Genomic DNA, 6000 nt, shown 5'->3' with positions numbered 1-6000 from the left:
ACAAAGAAGTGCAGGAACACTGGGAGAGAAGAATTTTGCCCACCCACACTCAAGAAGCCCAGGGACCTCGGGGACAAGTGTTGGCCCTCAGCCCACTGACTCCTAGGGACAGCTGCCTTCTGTGTCTGCGAGTTCTGACCAAAAGTGGAAACTGTTCTCTTTTGTTTTGACCTTTGCTATTGGAAATCTTATAAAAGTGTGTGATTCCTTCCCCAGCCTCAGTAAACACAGAAAAGAAGCCCAGATGAATCTGTTTGTGAGGCTGGAGGATGCTGAGCTGCCTCTGGGTTTCTTTCAGACGCATGTCTCAGGAACACATTGAACTTGGCTTGCTGGGGGAAGGCATCCTCTGGGTCCCAGCAAATTCACTAGGACGGCAGCGTGGGGTCAGGAGGGAGATGCCCAACAGACTGAGGACCCCGACCGGCTCACCTGCGTTTCCGTGTGTCACCCCCAAGCCCCACATGGCTTCTGCAGCAAGGAAGTCCTTCTTGAAAAATGTGACTGAACTGAGACCCTCGGTGGTGGGCGGGGAGAGATCATCTGAGTATCTGCTTTGTCTCTCGCACATTCACCCCGGTTTCTAAAGGTGAGGAAATGAACACGGTTTAATTCACTAATTCTGTTCCTCTGCACTAACAAAGACCCAGGGCTTGGCCGTCTCTCTGTAGGCAGGACAGGGAGGGGGACCGAATCACTCTGGCTGCGAAGGGCGAGGGTGTGCGGAGCACGAAGGGTGCTGGGTTGAGGCTGAAGAAGGTGCTAAGCCCAGGCCATTTCATTGGGCTGTTTGAGGGCTTTGTCAAGTACATTTTGATTACTTTAGATCCCATTCAACTGGGAAGACCAAAGGAACAATCAAGGTGGGTGATGGGAGCACTACGGGCATCTCCTGCAATCCTGGGCAATACAGATTGGGGAGATGGTCAGGATTCCCCCCAGACTCCTGCTCGCGCGGCCCCCACAGGGCACAGCTGTGTACAATCTCTGCGGAAACCCAGGCTTCCCTGGAGCCACCTGCCACCGTCACCTGGCAGAGCTGGGCTAGGTGCCCACAGGACAGAGGGGAGGGCTTGGAGCCATGGGCAGGTCAGACCTCCTGCCCCCTCACCGAGGACTTGCTCCTCATCTAAGAAGGTGTCCTGGGAGCTCACAGAAGTGCAGAAGGGCTCCTTGGAAAGTTGTCATTGGCAGCATGACACCTGAGCGGAGACCCAGACTGGCTTTGAGGGCTCTGCTGCCTGTGCCCTCAGAGGCATCTGCTGGAGCAACCAAGTGCACTTGCTTCCTGCGGGGGCTGTACCAAGTCTCCTGATTTACAGGCCCTCCCCCACGCCTGGAGGCCACAGGCCAAATCGGGCTGTAGCCCGGTTCCCTCTGCAGGCTCCAGGGGCAGGTCGGCCTCCTGCACATTCCTGGCTGTGGGACCGAGGTCTCTGGCGGGCCACCAGCCCCTCGGCCTGCGGACCTCAGGAGGAACAGCATGGCCTTGGACCCTTCTCCCGTCAAGTCTCCCTGACCCTTCTTCAGTGGTGCTCACTCCACTTTTAGGGACCCTGTGGTGACATCGGGCCACCTGTGTGATCCAGGCTCTCAACCCACCTGGGGCTCCTGAAGGTAATCCCACCTGCAGAGTCGCCTTGCCCTATGAGGCCACCTATCGCAGGCCCTGGACGGAAGTTAGGACTATCAGGGTCGGCGGGAGGCCAGCCGCAGGGGTGGGGACCGGAGAGCTGCACGCGGTTTCTGTTACGTTCTCTTTCTTTCATCCTCTCCTCCGTCTCCATCCTGCAGGAAGGGTACCAGTGGTGCAGATGCTGAGGACAAGCAGGGAGTGACTGACCCTGCAGCTGAGGAGACTCCGTGTCCCCCCAGGAGGGGGGTGGACGTTTCTCCATCTGAACAAGGGCGAGATGGATTCTGGACGGTAAAGGGTGCACAGGGTACGCCATTCTCCAGCTCATGCCCCTGCCCTGTCAGTCTGCCCACCACCTGTTGCTGACTGCACCTCCCAGATCCCTGGATCCAAAGGCAAGAGTTGGGAGGGGCAAATTAGTCAGGGTGTTTCTTCCCTTGCACCTTCCCCACTTCGAGGCTGTGTCTTCCTCCACAGCTAAGGCCAGGAGCCCCTCCTCCACCGCCCAGCTCCTACCAGGCTCCAGTCAGCCCCGGGGGTGCAGCAGCACCCAGGAATCCAGGGGTTTCTTGGGCACCGGGACGTCCCCTCAGGCTCCCTTACTCTGCCCTCTCCACCCTAGTCTTTACTGGCTTGAGTCCTGCTTTCTGCCCCTGACTCACACTAACTCATAAGGACCTTGATAAGCCCACCCAAATCATGGCCCCCTGTCATCTCCTTGGAACCCCCAGCCAGCTGATGTGATACACACAGGCCCACGTGTGCGCTCTGTTCTCCCTGGAGCAAGAAGCATTTCCGGCTCTGTCTCCCTGACTGAGCCCCCCTGCTCTTCACACCGTCTGTACCCACCTCCTCTCCAGAGCCCACTCTGACCTTCCATGGGCAGAGGCTCGTCCTTCAGGCGTGGCCTCTCCATACCTGTGCCATCCCCCCTGTCATGTGATCACTTATGTCTCCGTGACTAGGTCAGGGTCAAGGCATGGGTGTAGACCACACATCAAGCCCCTCAGTGCCCACTAAAGCTGCAGGCTGGGAGACTCTCTCAGTCCTTCTCCATCAGAGTTTCTGCTGGTGGCCCCTGGGAACTCTTACTGAACAAGTTCCCTTGTTGATTCCTACCCATCATGAAATTAGAGAAACACCATCCCAGAGGAGCCAATCTTCAGTTATCTCTGTGTTTCTGGAGCCACACACAATCAATGTCAGCTCATTTTCAGTGATGGTTTTGAATGAAGTTGGGGCAGGGTGTCATTCCACACACTGCATGGTAAGATCCCCTACTTGCCTTTGTCATGGAGTTCCAAGGACACTGATACGACATCAGAGGATTCCCCTCATTAGAAACCGGATGGCACAAAAGGAAAGACCCACATGCACTCATGTAGGAGGAGAGTCAGACCCCATCCCCAGTCAGCCCATGGTGGGGCCTGCTGGCCAGCAAGCCCACCACCCATACGGCCTTTCAAGTGAATGGACAGCCAAGATGGGCCCTTCATTTGAGTGAAGCATTGAATATGAGAGACAGAAACCAAAATCAATAAAAAGTTTTTTTAAAAGAACTCAGAAGAAACACATAAAGCAACAGGCAGATAAAGAAAACGGAGGCCCTCGGAGAGGTAAGAGATTTGGCACCCATGAAACGGGAGGTGATGCCGAAAACAGGGAATGGAAACGTGCTAGCATAACTTTCCAAAGGGGATATTTGACGTTGGGGAAATCCACCAGAAAGTGGAAATATAGGTTGAAAAATAAGAGGGGGAAAAGCCAAGAGTGTTAGAAAAGCAGCCCAAGACCATCTAACTGGAATTGCAGGAGAGAGCAAAGGAGAGAGGGAGGACGTGATTATCAAATAAATCCTTCAAAACCTTTCCTACAGCTAAAGAATATGAATTTCCCAGTGGAAGGGGCCCAGTGCCTGGCGCAGTGACTGAAGGAAGCCTCATACCCTGAGAATCCTTGAGATGTTTCACTGGGGGTAAAGAAAAGCCCAGAATGTTTTCAGAGAGAAGGAACTGATTGCTGGATGAGGTTGAAACCCAGAGTGGCCTAGACTTCTTGACAGCAACGCCAGGAGCACGAGAAAGTGTCAGGACTCCCAACCTCACTTTTGATCACACGTGAGAACAGAATAAAGAAATGCGCCAACATTTCAAGGTAATCAGAACGTGACTTCCCGTGTACCCTTCCTCGGGGTCTTATTGAAGAATATCTTCCATGGAATGAAGGGATTAAACCAAAAGGAGGAAGATATCAAATCGGCAAAGCAGGGAAGCCCACAGTGTAGCAAGGCTAAGGGAACACGGCAGGGGATGGTGAAGAGATGTCCCTCAGTGAGCGCTGTGTTGAGGCCGCAGGAGGACCAGACTGGGCAGGGGGTGAGAGGGCACGGGAACACCACCAAGACAAAAGAAATTACAGAATGTGAGTGACCAAATCAAAGGGGTTTTAGAGTCTGTAGCAAGGTTTAAGGTTGAATTTAAAATAGGTGCATAGAACAACAGATTTTAACGGGGGTGAGGGGGCATCAAGGAAAGGAAAAAGGTTGTTCCAGGGGAAAAAAAAAAGAACGTATGCTTTGGGTATAAGTGCCTTCACTGTGAAAAATATTTTCATTAGCATAAGAACAAACATCAAATACTGATTTGACCAAAAATTGTGCAAAGACTCGGTGTGAGGTGCTGCAGGGCCTGGGAGGGAGTGTGTTCTTTCCACAGCAAGAGATCAAGACTGTAAGCATGTATTTAGAAACAGCTCCAAGAATTACAAAGGCCTTCTTCTGGGTACTTCAAGAGAGATGGCAAAGGACAGGAAAAGTCTTGTTTGACCTCTAAAACCAAGTATTTCCTTTGCTTTGATTAGAAAGTGTTGGTTTTTTTAAAAGGAAAAAAAAATCAGGCCCCCCTGAGACTTTTTCATTATATGACAAAATGCCTGAAATTTAAAAACTATCAAATTTTTAAACCCTTGAGGGAAAAGATTGTGAGCAGAGACTCTTCTACCAAGCCATTGTACCTGTAGGAAAGAAATTAGGAGACGTTTTTAAATATGGGTTCTCAAGTATTGTTCTACACAAACACACACATGCATATTCCCTTAAACATTACTTAAATATATTCATAGTTGAATGAATAAATGTCATCAAAACTGAGAGTTCAAAGGCATGGAAAATATGTATTTTCAAAACTTATGGAGATCAATAAAAGCAGTTTTCAAAAAACATGAGTTTCAATGAGTACCATTGGAATATTCATTTAAAAATAATGAAAATATTGCAGTTGTTCTTGCAGAAGTTGCTTATGTTCTGGAACTCAATAATAACATTTTGGATCAAGCCCCAGAACATAGCACTGCAGATGAAAAGGAAGGATGAGTGCACAAAGAATTTTTGACACACGTAAGTAGAGGAGCTTGGTACAAATAGGGTTGGAAAAACCCTAAATGGGCGTTTGTGCTCCTTTCAGGGGCACAAATGAAAACAACCAGAATGTCCGAACACAAAGGATCAGATCAATCCGGATGATAAACTAGTTGTTACCGCTCAGAATCTAGCCCACAGTGAAAACAGGAGTCACCAGGACAAGATGCAAAATATATTCTCCCGTTTTCAGAAAATGTAAAGGCGGGTACATATGTATGCCCAGGAACAGGACCAGGAGAGCATTCCCCAAAGGGTTACCCACCATTCATAAATCACTTTGATTTTCTGCTTTGTGATCTTTCTGCATTTGCCATGTCTGTGCTGATTATGCCTTACCTCTGTGAGGCAAACTCAAAGCAGGAGTCTGGGCGACTGAGCCTCCTGATGACCCCAGAGAGGTGAGCGTCCAGCCGAGTTCTGAGCCATCTGAAGTCCTCCCCTTCTCTTCTGACACTCTCTTATTCTCCCCTAGAAACCTGAAAGGAAAATCCAACAGGTGCATTTTGTCCTCAGCAACAGCTAAGTCCGGCCAAGATGGTGGCCCGGGGACAGCCCGAGTTGGGAGAGAGAAATAGGGGAGAGGCGGACATGGGAGACGACATAGGGTGCTTGGTATCAGAAAGCATTTTGAAACTGTCAACCAAGGTGCAGTAGAAGGACCGGTGAGCTGAACTGAGATGCTGAGCATGGGTGGATTCCAGCCAGGATTCACCACTCACTAGGCAGGTTATTCTGGAGCTTGGGGAGAGGGCATCTTGGAAACACACCAAGACTTGGTGTCTTATTCCTGAAACGGGGGTAATAGAGTGCTTGCCTGCCTCTAGGATGTAGTGGGGCTGCAGTGATGTCAGGGACATGCGGGCGGGAGCCCGGGTACCCCTCTGTGTGCCCAGCCCAGGAGATGGTCAGGCTAATGCTTTGCAAGTGGGCTGCCAGTCATGCCTCC

Source organism: Eumetopias jubatus, unplaced genomic scaffold, assembly GCF_037043125.1.
Source record: "Eumetopias jubatus isolate StellerSeaLion01/CBP00866 unplaced genomic scaffold, mEumJub1_p1.0 scaffold_125, whole genome shotgun sequence".
Classification (NCBI taxonomy): domain Eukaryota; kingdom Metazoa; phylum Chordata; class Mammalia; order Carnivora; family Otariidae; genus Eumetopias; species Eumetopias jubatus.
This window is presented reverse-complemented; position numbering follows the sequence as displayed.